Consider the following 12,471-nt stretch of genomic DNA (forward strand, 5'->3'; position numbering starts at 1 on the left):
TGGTGCTGTTAAAACAGGGGCTTTTTCTTCCCTCTCTAAGCACGAAGACAGTTGACAAGGTTAAAAATAGGCTTTGTTGAAATATTTCTGTTGAAATTTGTTTGTCTGAGGGGTTATCACCCGCTTCCCCAATTGTTTGTAGAAGTAAGAGAAAGTAGGTTAGCACATCAGATTAACTGACTCCTAGAAAAATCGGAGTGCTTGAAAATAGGTTACTCATCACTTAATACATTACGAAGAAACTACTTCTAAAGTCTGGTGGCTCTTGTTTTCTTTTGATATTCTACTTTTCTTAACTTACATGGAATCCTGTGGGACAAAAGACACCTTTTTTTTCTGTCCAAACCTACTGAGTATCTTGTACAAAGAAGTGATATGAGAGGCAGCTTGTCCACTTTTCTGAGACCAAAAGGTGTTCTGATATTTCTTAAAGGTATGAAGTGTCTAAACTGTAGGATTGTGATCTGTGCTTTGGGATCATGATTTAACTTCCTGACATACTGCAGTTTCTGTCGTTTCTTTGATAGGAAAAACATTAGCATCAGCCACGTTTAGCATGACTTCTTTGGCGGCTTAGTGTTGCAATTCTGATTTACACCACTTGATGTCAGTGATATGTTCCTGACATGGAATGTTAAGATTCTAGGTGTTTTGATTTGGCACATCCTTGTTTGCAGCTGTGACTTGTAGCACTCGGTACATAAAGACTAAATCTGTGATTCTGGATAACCTGCTCTTGCACTGACTCCTGCATAAAGTTCTAGCTATTATATATGATTTTTTTCCTTTCTCTGAGTCAGTCTGCAACATAGTTGTATCTTTGCTCCAAGCAATGATGAAGGATCTAGTCCTGGAATATAATTGTGCTAAGTTTTGAATTTAACTTTTGTGGTAAATGTTTTGTGCATGCACACAAAACCACTCTAGGACTAATGTTTTAGTGTAGGTAGTGAAAGGCTACATACTAAAGAGGAAAACTGTGAATTCTGAGTATTTGTGGTCTTAAACTTTCAAGCAGTTAGTTCAGTTTGAATACGGGTGCTGGAGGAAAACTGATATTGTCGCCATCACTGAAACGTGGTGGGATAGCTCACATGATTGGAGTGCTGTAATCAATGGCTACAGACTCTTCAGGAGAGACAGGCAAGGGAGAAAGGGCGGGGGAGTGGCTCTGTATATTAGGGATGCTCTGGATGTCGTGGAGGTAGAAATCAAAGATGTTCATGTTGAGTCATTATGAGTGAGACTTAAGGCGAAGGCCAACAAGGCTGATATCCTGGTTGGAGTCTGTTACAGACCACCCAACCAGGAAGAAGAGGTTGATTTATTACTCTTTAAGCAACTGGAGGCTGCCTCAAGATCACCTGCCCTTGTTCTGGTGGGTGACTTTAACCTGCCAGACATCTGCTGGGACTTAAACACTGCAGAGAAGAAGCAGTCTAGAAGGTTTCTGCAATGTGTGGAAGACAACTTCCTATCCCAGCTGTTACGTGAGCCTACCAGGGGGGCAGCCCTGCTTGACCTGCTGCTCACAAATAGAGAGGGGCTGGTAGGGGATGTGGTGGTTGGAGGCTGCCTGGGGTCCAGTGACCATGAAATTATAGAGTTTTCAATCCATGGAGAAACCAGGAGGGGATCAACAGAACCTCCACGCTGGACTTCCGAAGGGCAGACTTCAGCCTATTTAAGGAACTAACTCAGAAAGTTCCTTGGGAAATAGCCCTTAGAAACAAAGGGGTCCAGGAAGGTTGGACCTGCTTCAGGAAAGAACTCCTGAAGGCACAGGAGCAGGCAGTGCCACTGAGCCGGAAGATGAGCCGACGAGGGAGGCAGCCAGGCTGGATGGGCAGGGAGCTGCTGAAGGAATTAAAGATTAAAAAGAGAGTGTATCACCTTTGGAAAAGAGGGGAGGTGTCCCAGGAGAAGTTCAAGGAGGTTGCTAGGTCTTGTAGAGGAAAAATTAGAGAGGCAAAAGCCCACTTGGAGCTCAGGCTGGCCACGGCTGCCAAGGAAAATAAAAAGTGTTTCTTTAAGTATATGAATGGCAAGAGAAGGGCCAAGGACAACCTCCAGTCCTTACTAGATAGAGATGGGAACATAGTGACAAAGGATGAGGAAAAGGCAGAGGTGCTTAACACCTTCTTTGCCTCAATCTTCACTAGTGGGACAGGTTGTCTCCAGGACAGCTGGACTCCTGAAGTGGTGGATGGAGTCAGGGACCAGTACAGTCCCCCTCTAATCCATGAGGAAGCAGTAAGGGATCTGCTAAATCACTTGGATCCTCACAAGTCCATGGGACCGGATGGGATCCACCCTAGGGTGCTGAGAGAGCTGGCAGCTGAGCTGGCCAAGCCACTCTCCATCATTTATCAGCAGTCCTGGCTCACTGGAGAGGTCCCTGAAGACTGGAGGATGGCCAATGTGATTCCCATACACAAGAAGGGTCGTAAGGAGGAGCCAGAAAACTACAGACCTGTGAGCCTGACCTCAGTGCCAGGCAAGGTCATGGAACAGGTCATCTTGGGTGCCATCACAAAGCACCTACAGGATGGCCAAGGGATCAGGCCCAGCCAGCATGGGTTTAGGAAGGGCAGGTCCTGCCTCACCAACCTGATCTCCTTTTATGATCAGGTTACCCACCTGGTGAATGTGGGGAAGGCTGTGGATGTAGTCTACTTGGACTTCAGCAAAGCCTTTGACACTGTCTGCCACAAGAAGCTCCTGGCCAAGCTGGCAGCTCATGGTTTGGACAGATTCACTCTGTGCTGGATCAAGAACTGGCTGGATGGCAGAGCTCAGAGAGTGGTGGTGAATGGTGCCATATCCAGTTGGCGGCCAAGGATCAGTGCTGGGCCCAGTCCTGTTCAATATCTTTATTGATGATCTGGACGAGGGCATTGAGTCCAGCATCAGTAAGTTTGCAGATGACACCAAGCTAGGAGCAGGTGTTGATCTGTTGGAAGGTAGGAGAGCCCTGCAGAGGGACCTGGCCAGGCTGGATGGGTGGGCAGAGGCCAATGGGATGAGATTGAACAAGGCCAAGTGCAGGGTTCTGCACTTCGGCCACAATAACCCCAAGCAGCGCTATAGGCTGGGGACTGAGTGGCTGGAGAGCAGCCAGGAGGAAAGGGACCTGGGGGTACTGATAGATAGTAAGCTGAAGATGAGGCAGCAGTGTGCCCAGGTGGCCAAGAGAGCCAATGGCATCCTGGCCTGTATCAGGAACAGTGTGGCTAGTAGGACAAGGGAGGTTATTCTTCCCCTGTACTCAGCACTGGTCAGGTCACACCTTGAGTGCTGTGTCCAGTTCTGGGCCCCTCAATTCAAGAGAGATGTTGAGGTGCTGGAACATGTCCAGAGAAGGGCAACGAAGCTGGTGAGGGGCCTGGAACACAAATCCTCTGAGGAGAGGTTGAGGGAGCTGGGGTTGTTTAGCCTGGAGAAGAGGAGGCTCAGGGGTGATCTTATTACTGTCTACAACTACCTGAAGGGGCATTGTAGCCAGGTGGGGGGTGGCCTCTTCTCCCAGGTAACCAGCAATAGAACAAGGGGACACAGTCTCAAGTTGTGCCAGAGTAGGTATAGGCTGGATGTTAGGAAGAAGTTCTTCACAGAGAGAGTGATTTCCCATTGGAATGGGCTGCCCAGGGAGGTGGTGGAGGCACCGTCCCTGGGGGTCTTCAAGAAAAGCCTGGATGAGGCACTCAGTGCCATGGTCTAGTTGACTGGCTAGGGCTGGGTGATAGGTTGGAGTGGATGATCTTGGAGGTCTCTTCCAACCTGGTTGATTCTATGGTTCTATGAATGGAATAACTTTTAATTTGCAGTTGTCGCTCCCTATTTTACAAAAAAAATGTTGTCCGTTAGATTTTGCCATTTTTGTGTTCAGGGTGGTGCAGAAAGTTCACATTCTACAATTTGTTGTTTCTTTTCCCTCAAAATATTTGGCTTTGAGTGCTGGATTCACCCAGCCCAGTGCCACAGGCTGCACCTACCACAGATGGGAGGGAAAACAGTACCTAAAAACAAAACCCCTGGGTTGAAATAAGGAGTTTAATGAGATGGTACAATTTGCAGCTACCTAAGCTTGTGTTGCAGAAAAGCAAAGCAAAAGCTGCAGCAGAAGCAGCTGATAAAATGCTGGCCCACAGATAGCCCAGTAGAAAAGGCCAACACTTGAAAAACAAATTGGAAGCAACAACCAAAACCAGGAAGCCTCTCATGTTACAATCTGAACCTCAAGCCCCATGATACTTTGCTCCAACCAGCACTGTCATTTTGAAGCTGGCATGACAGCGGCATGATCTTGAAGATTCAGCAGCAGATTCAGCTGGCCAAACCCATGACTGTGTATATGCCAGTGTTAGGTACTAGCAGGCAAGAATCACTGACTGAGATTGGCAGGGACTGCTGATGATCATGTTGTCCATCCTCCAGCTCAAGCAAAGCCACCTACAGCTTGGTTACTCAGAGCTATGTCTAGATGGGGTTATCTCTGAATATAGAGGGTCCACAGTCTCTCTGGATTGTCTGTGCCAGTACTCAGTTGCCTTCACAGTGAGGAAAGAGTTTATGATGTTCATGAGGAACCTCCTGTGTTTGAATTTTTGTCCACAGCCTCTGGTTGTCTTACTGGGTATCACTGGTACATCCTGGCTGTGTCTTCCTTTCACCTTTCTTTCAAGATCCTCCCCTGAACCTTCCCTTTTTCAGGCTGAACAGTCCCAGCTTGCTAAGCCTATTTCTTGTGGAAGAGTTGCTCCAGTCCTGTAATAATCTTTGTTGCACTTTGCTGGACTTCTCCAGTATCTGCACATTTTTCATGTGTGCAGAGAATACAAATGGGCACAGCACTGGAAGCGTGGCCTCACCAGTGCTGAGGAGAGGGGAAGGATCACCACCCTTGACCTGCTGGCAATGTTCTTCACAATGCAGCTCATGACATTATTAGCTTTCTTTGATGCAGGGTCACATTGTGGCAAGTCCTTCTCTGCAAAGATATTTTCCAGGTGAGTGACCTCTAGTGTGTGCTGGTGTCTGGGATTGCTTCTCTCAGGGTGCAGGACTTTGCGCTTTACCCTGTTGAACTTCACAAGGTTTCTGTTGACCCATTTCTCCAGCTGTTTAGTTTTTTCCCTGTCTTTTCTTTAGTGTTCCTTCTGAGTGGCAGTGTGGTGCTCTTGCACATCAGCCTTTCCTTCCAGTTTTGTCATAGAATCACAGAATTAACCAGATTGGAAAAGACCTCTAAAATCACTGAGTCCATGCTATCACCTAACCCTTCTAGTTCACTAAACCATGGCACTAAGTGCCCCATCCAGCCTTCTCTTAATTCCAGGGATGGGGACTCCACTCCAAGCAGCCCATTCCAATGCCAATCACTCTTGCTGTTAAGAACTTCTTCCTAACCTCCAGCCTAAACACAGCTTGAGGCTGTGTCCTCTTGTTCTGCTCTATCCCTGGAAGTGTTTATGGCCAGGCTGGATGAGAGTCTGGCCAGCCTGATCTAGGGTAGTGTGTACCTGCCTGTGGCAGGGGGATTTGAACTAATGATCCTTGTGGTCCCTTCCAACACTGACTGATTCTGTGGTTGCCTGGGTGCAGAGACCAGCCCCACCTGGCTACAGTCTCCTTTCAGGTAGCTGTAGACAGCAATGAGGTCTGCCCTGAGTTGCCTCTTGTCTAGGCTGCACCCCCCCAGCTCCCTCAGCCTCTCCTCACAGGGCTGTGCTCTAGCTCCCTCACCAGCCTTGGTGCCCTTCTCTTGGCACATTCTGGCACCTCAACATCTCTCTTGACTTGAGCCCAGAACTGGACACTGGACTCAAGGTGTGGCTTGACCAGTGCTGAGTACAGGGACAGAATAACCTACCTTGTCCTACTGGCCACAATCTTCCTGATGCAGGCCAGGATGCCATGTGCCTTCTTGGCCACCTGGGATACACTGCTGGCTTAAGTTCAGCTGCCAGCCTGTGACTCCAGGTCTCTGTCTGCCTGGCTGCTCTCCAGCCACACTGTCTTCAACCTGTACTGCTACATAAGGTTGCTGGGGCCAAAGTGCAGAACTTGGCACTTAGCCTTGTTAAAATTCCTGACATTGGACTGTGCCCATCTATCCAACCTTTCCGGGTCCCTCTGCAGAGCCCTACCCTTCAGCAGATCCACACATGCTCCCTGCTTGGTGTCATCTGCAAACTTACTGATGCTGGAATCAATCCACTCATCTGTATCATCAATAAAGATATTGAACAGGACTGGGCCCAGCACTGCTCCCTGGGGCACACCACTAGTGACAGCTGCCAACTGGATGTGGCACCATTCACCACCACTCTGGGCCCTGCCATCCAGCCAGTTCTTAATGCAGCGCAGAGTGCCCCTGTCCTAAGCCATGGGCTGCCAGCTTGGCCAGGAGTTTGCTATGGCAGACAGTGTCAAAGGCCTTGCTGAAGTCCAAGTAGACTACATCAACAAATCAGCAAGCTTCCCACTTACCACCCTCTGAGCCTACCCATTGTGCCAGTTGTCACCCCATGTCACTGTGTGCTTATGTAGCCTCTGCATCAACAGCTGCTGTGAGGGTCCTGTGGGAGGCTTCCTGAACTCTTGGTAGACAACACACACTGCTCTCTAGTCTTCATCACAGAAGCCTAGTAGATGTTTATGAAGTTGGTCAAGCATGACGTCCTTTTGGTGAAGTCATATAGGCTACTGTTGGTGATTTCCTTGTCTTTAACATGCCTGGAAATAGTGTCAGGGATTAGCTGCTCCATCACCATCCTAGGGATTGAGCTGAGCTGACCAGTTGGTAGTTTCCCAGATCTTCCCCACCCTTCTTTGACAGGAGTGACATTTGCTTTGCTTCATTCCTGAGGCACCTCTCCCATTCACGTTGATTGATCAAAGGTGATCAAGAGCAGCCTCACTATCACTTCTGCCAGCTTTCTTAGCACATATGGGTTCATCCCATTTTAGCCCATGGACTTAATGTCTAGTTCACTGAAGTATTTTCTAATCTTCTACCAGGGCAGTGTCTTCCTTACACCAGACTTCTCCCCTGAACTCTGGGGCCTAGAATTCCCAAAGGCTGATCTTGCTGGTAATGACTTCAACCTTGTGTGTTCTGTGTAACAAGGCCCCCTGTCTTCTGACTAATGGACTCACACGTTTCCTTTTTTTCCTCCTCTTTTTGTTGCCTTGGTACTTCTAGAAGGCCTTTTATTTGCCTCTGACATTTGCAGGATGCAGTTCTGTTTGGAGTTTGGCTTTCTGTATTTTGTCCTGGGATACTCAGACAATGTTTCTATATTCCTCCAGGGTTACCTTGGGAGAGTAACCTTTCTGTGCTTCATTTCTGTGTTTGCAGTTGCTCAGGAGAATCTTGTTCATCCATACAGGCTTCCTGGTTTTTTTTGCCTAATTTCAGATTACACAGAGTCACAGTGTGTTAAGGGTCGGAAGAGACCTCTGGAGATCATCTAGTCAAGCTCCTCCACCAGAGCAGTTTCACCAAGAGCAGGTTGCACAGGTTGGAACCCAGGCAGGCTTTGAATGAATCCAGAGGGGGATATTCCTCCAGCCCTCTGGGCAGCCTGTTACAGTACACCACCACCCTCAAGAGAAAGAACTTCTTAGATGGAACTTTATTTATTTGAATTTGTGTTCTTTACCTCTTGTCCTGCCACTGAGCACTGAGTTGAAAAATGACTGACCCCATGCTCCTCATGCCCATACTTTCATTGTTTGTAAGCACTGATTAAAATCTTCCCTCAGCCTTCTCCTCTCTAGGCTAAAAAGCCCCAAGTCTCTCAGCCTTTCCTCGTATGAAAGTTATTCTAGTTCTCTAGTTGTCTTTGTAGCCCTCTTGTGTACCCTCACAAGCAATTCCTGACCTTAACCTAGGAAGTCCAGAATTGGAAACAGTACTCCAGATAAAGCCTCACCAGAGCAGAGAGGGAGAAGAACCAGCCTTGATCTGCTGGCCACACAATTCTTGGTGCATCCCAGGATACCTTTGGCCACAAGAGCACATTTCTGATTTATGGCCATCCTTTTGTTCACCAGGTCTTCTTCCACAGAGCTGCTTTCCACCAGGTCAGCCCCCAGCTTGTACTGATACATGAGGTTATATTAATTGAAATGGAGCATTCTTGCACTTGTGATAATCCTTGAATATTAAAAAGCTTTCCTGGGGCTTCTTTACACTCCAGGGCCTTAGCATCTCCAAGCACATATTTGAAAAGGCCAAACAGCTCTTCTGAATTTTAGGGCTGTGAGCTTGTTCTTTGTCTTCCTCCATGCCCTCAGGATCCAGAACTTCACCATGTCAATGTCAGGGCAGCCTTTGACCTTCACATCCCAAATGAGCCCCTACTTGTTGGTGAGTATGCAGCTCAGCAGAGCACCTGTCCTCACTGGCTCATTGGTCACTTGGAAAAGGTAGCACACTAGAAACTTCTTGGATTGCTGTCATGCAGTGTTGTCCCTTCAGGAGGTAGCAGGGTAGTTGAAGTCCCCCATGAAGACCAGGACCTCTAAGGTTCCACACAAAGAAGAACAAATGAAGTGGTTTTAGTGAGTGCTGCAAACTCAGTAATCATCAGCACTTTTTCCTCTGCAACTGCAGAGGAATCTATTTGTCATTATGATGATTGTTACTGTTGATTGTGTTTCAGGTCACTTGGCTGTTGCAAATAAAATGCAGCATTCAATTAGAAATCTACTGGTGGTGTAGATTCAAAGTTCTTAGGCATCTTCACCAACTGTCATCTTTGAATTTCATTTCAAATCAAAGATGACAAATTTTCTGTAGCAACTTTCTTACCAAGGCACTAGCTAGGTTCCTTTTATGTGAACAGTAGGAATTAGGTTCACAGGATCACAGATCACAGGATGTCAGGGGTTGGAAAGGACCCAAAGAGATTGAGTCCAACCACCCTGCCAGAGAAGCCTGGCTCAGGTCACACAGGAACACATCCAGACAGGCCTTCAAAGGCTCCAGAGAAGGAGGCTCCACAGCCTCTCTGGGGAGCCTCTTCCAGTACTCTGTGACCCTTACAGTCAAGAAGTTCCCCCTTATGTTGAGCTGGAACCTCTTGTGCTGCAGCTTCCATCCATTGCTCCTTGTCCTATCCCAGGGAGCAAGTGAGCAGAGCCTGTTCCCCCCTCCTGACCCCTAGACCTCAGATATTTATAAATATTTATTAAATCCCCTCTCAGTCTTCTCTTCTCCAGCCTAAACAGCCCCAGGTCCCTCAGCCTCTCCTCATCAGGCAGTGCTCCAGTCCCCTAATCATCCTCATAGCCTTCTGCTGGACCTTGTTCAGCAGATCTCTGTCCCTCTTAAACCAGGGAGCCCAAAACTGAAGGCAGTACTCAAGATGAGGTCTCAGCAGAGCAGAATAGAGGAGGGGAGGAGAACCTCCCTGCGTCTGCTGGACATGCTCTTTTTAATACAGCCCAGGATCCCATTGGCCTTCTTGGCCACAAGGCTAAATTGCAGACCCTTAGATAACTTGTTATCCATCATCGCTGTCAGGTTCCTCTCCACAGAGCTGCTCTCCAGGTTGCTATATTGCTGATGAAATTGAGGACAATGTTCCTTGGCAGCAAGAAAGACTCTGTGCGGGGTTAGGAACTGGCTGGAGGGCCGGACCCAGAGAGCGGTGGTGAATGGTGCCACATCCAGCTGGCAGCTGTCACTAGTGGTGTCCCTCAGGGATCTCTGCTGGGCCCCATCCTCTTTAACATCTTCATAGATGATCTGGATGAGGGCATGCAGTCAGTCATCAGCAAGTTTGCAGATGACACTAAGCTGGGGGCAGATGTGGCTGGGTTGGAGGGCAGAAGGGCTCTGCAGCGGGACCTTGACCGCCTGGACAGATGGGCAGAGTCCAATGGGATGGCATTCAATAGCTCCAAGTGCAGGGTGCTGCACTTTGGCTACAACAACCCCATGGAGAGATACAGGCTGGGGTCAGAGTGGCTGGAGAGCAGCCAGACAGAGAGGGATCTAGGGGTACTGATTGATACCCACCTGAACATGAGCCAGCAGTGTGCCCAGGTGGCCAAGAGAGCCAGTGGCATCCTGGCCTGCATCAGGAATGGTGTGGTCAGCAGGAGCAGGGAGGTCATTCTGCCCCTGTACTCTGCACTGGTTAGACCACACCTTGAGTACTGTGTTCAGTTCTGGGCCCCCCAGTTTAGGAGGGACATTGAGATGCTTGAGCGTGTCCAGAGAAGGGCAACGAGGCTGGTGAGAGGCCTTGAGCACAGCCCTACGAGGAGAGGCTGAGGGAGCTGGGATTGGTTAGCCTGGAGAAGAGGAGGCTCAGGGGTGACCTTATTGCTGTCTACAACTACCTGAGGGGTGGTTGTGGCCAGGGGGAGGTTGCTCTCTTCTCTCAGGTGGCCAGCACCAGAACGAGAGGACACAGCCTCAGGCTGCGCCAGGGGAAATTTAGGCTTGAGGTGAGGAGAAAGTTCTTCACTGAGAGAGTCATTGGACACTGGAATGGGCTGCCTGGGGAGGTGGTGGAGTCGCCGTCCCTGGGGCTGTTCAAGGCAGGATTGGATGTGGCACTTGGTGCCATGGTCTGGCCTTGAGCTCTGTGGTAAAGGGTTGGACTTGATGATCTGTGAGGCCTCTTCCAACCCTGATGATACTGTGATACTGTGATAAATGAAATAAACAGGAGCTGTTCAGGCTGTCTCAGATTGCCTTAGTCTTGAAGACTACCGTGTCTCTCTTTGAGGTTACCAAATTACCTTTAGATAGGGAGGCAGTCATTCTGTAAGCACTCTTCAGAAACTGGTAGGTGAATGTGGTTGACTTAAGACTTTCCAGACGTCTTTTAGACATCATTCAGGGTAACAGTGATATTATTTCACTACTGTTTTAAAATAAAAGTTGTAATAGCACCAGGAAAAGCACCAGGCAATGCTTTCCTTTCATCTGCAGCATCTATTTCTGCTTGTTATGTTAACAATGATTTTGAGCTGTGCCGTGCTTAATCAGTGATGCTGCAGTCTTTGTTCTGATTTTGCCAGATCTTATGCTTGACTGAATTTCTGTTCAATAATCCTTTAGTAACTTTTTCCAGTTGGAAGTTTCATTCATATTTAGGATGCTTAAATTGCCTCCTCCCCATTGTTCTTCTTGTAGCTGATCGTAGAATGGTTTAGGTTGGAAAGGACCTCAAGGATCATCCAGTCCCAACCCCCTACTCATAGGCAAGGACACCTCCCACTAGAACAGGTTGCTGAAGACCTCATCCAGCTTGGCCTTGAACACCTCCAGGGAGCATCCACAACTTCCCTGGGCAACCTGTGCCAGTGTCTCACCACCCTCACTGTAAAGAACTTCTTCTTAACATCCAGTTTGTCTCCTCTCTGCCAGTCTAAACCCATTACTCCTCATCCTGTCATTACAAGACCTTCTAAGTAGTCCTTCCCCAGCCTTCCTGTAGGTCCTCTTCAGATTCTGGAAGGCCACTCCAAGGTCTCCTGGAAGCCTTCTCTTCTCCAGGCTGAAGAGCCCTAGTTCTTGTAGCCTGTCGTCATCGCAGAGGTGCTCCAGCCCTCTGATCATCTTCATGACCCTCCCCTGGACTCACTCCAACAGTTCAATGTCTTTCTTGTGTTGGGGTCTCCACAGCTGCACACAGTACTCTAGGTGAGGGTCTCAGGAGAGCAGAGTAAAGGAGCAGAATCCTCTCCCTTGCCCTGCTGGCCACACTGCTCTTGCTGCAGCCCAGCACATCGTTTTTCCTGAGAACTCTCTCTCTTCATGTATAGGCAGTTTGTAATGCTTTTGTCCTGTTAGCAGAAGACATTTCTGTTACTGCTTTCAAAGCATGTTCTTCTCATGCTGGAATTCTGCTTCCTCAGAGTACCCTCAATGAAAAAATACTGCTTTGGATTTGCTGTCTCTTGGTATCGCACGAAACACTCCTGAAGACTAAGCAGCTTAAGTGGTTCTAAGATCTGTGAACTCCCCTGTCCACTATATATCTGTTCCTATGTCCTGGCAGGATAGCTGCCTGATAAGTTGACATAGTTGAGTACTCATTATGTTAATGCTGTGGTAAATTGTCTTTGCCCAGAAGTGTCTGTTGGTATGGCATATCCAGCAATCAGGAATCTGGGAAGAGGAGTTGTGTGAAAGACAAATGTTTATCATTGAAAACAAAGAGGAAGACATTGTAGCAAAGATTTTAAGGTGCTTGATTTTCTGTTTAGGTCTGACTTAATATCACAGTGGCTTTCAGAGCATAGCAATTGCTATGAAAAGCCACTGAGATTTTACAGTAAACATACTTCTGTGTCTTCATCTCCCTGTGAGTAAGACAAATGTGTATGCTATTATGTAGGTGTTCTTAGTGCCTGCAGTCTTGTCAACAACTCGAGTACATAGATGAAAAGCACTGAGTGCCTGGGCTGCTTTGCAAATAAAAAATGCTCCATGAAGTAAAT

General features: G+C 48.0%; 1 protein-coding gene across 2 annotated transcripts in view; it reads left to right on the top strand.

Moving 5' to 3' along the window:
• Positions 1-12,471, top strand: part of LOC135193208 (E3 ubiquitin-protein ligase KCMF1) — a 71,101-nt gene that overhangs the window by 39,205 nt on the left and 19,425 nt on the right. The gene's annotated exons all lie outside the window — the stretch shown is intronic.

The sequence above is a fragment of the Pogoniulus pusillus genome, chromosome Z (genome assembly GCF_015220805.1).
Source record: "Pogoniulus pusillus isolate bPogPus1 chromosome Z, bPogPus1.pri, whole genome shotgun sequence".
Taxonomy (NCBI): Eukaryota; Metazoa; Chordata; class Aves; order Piciformes; family Lybiidae; genus Pogoniulus; species Pogoniulus pusillus.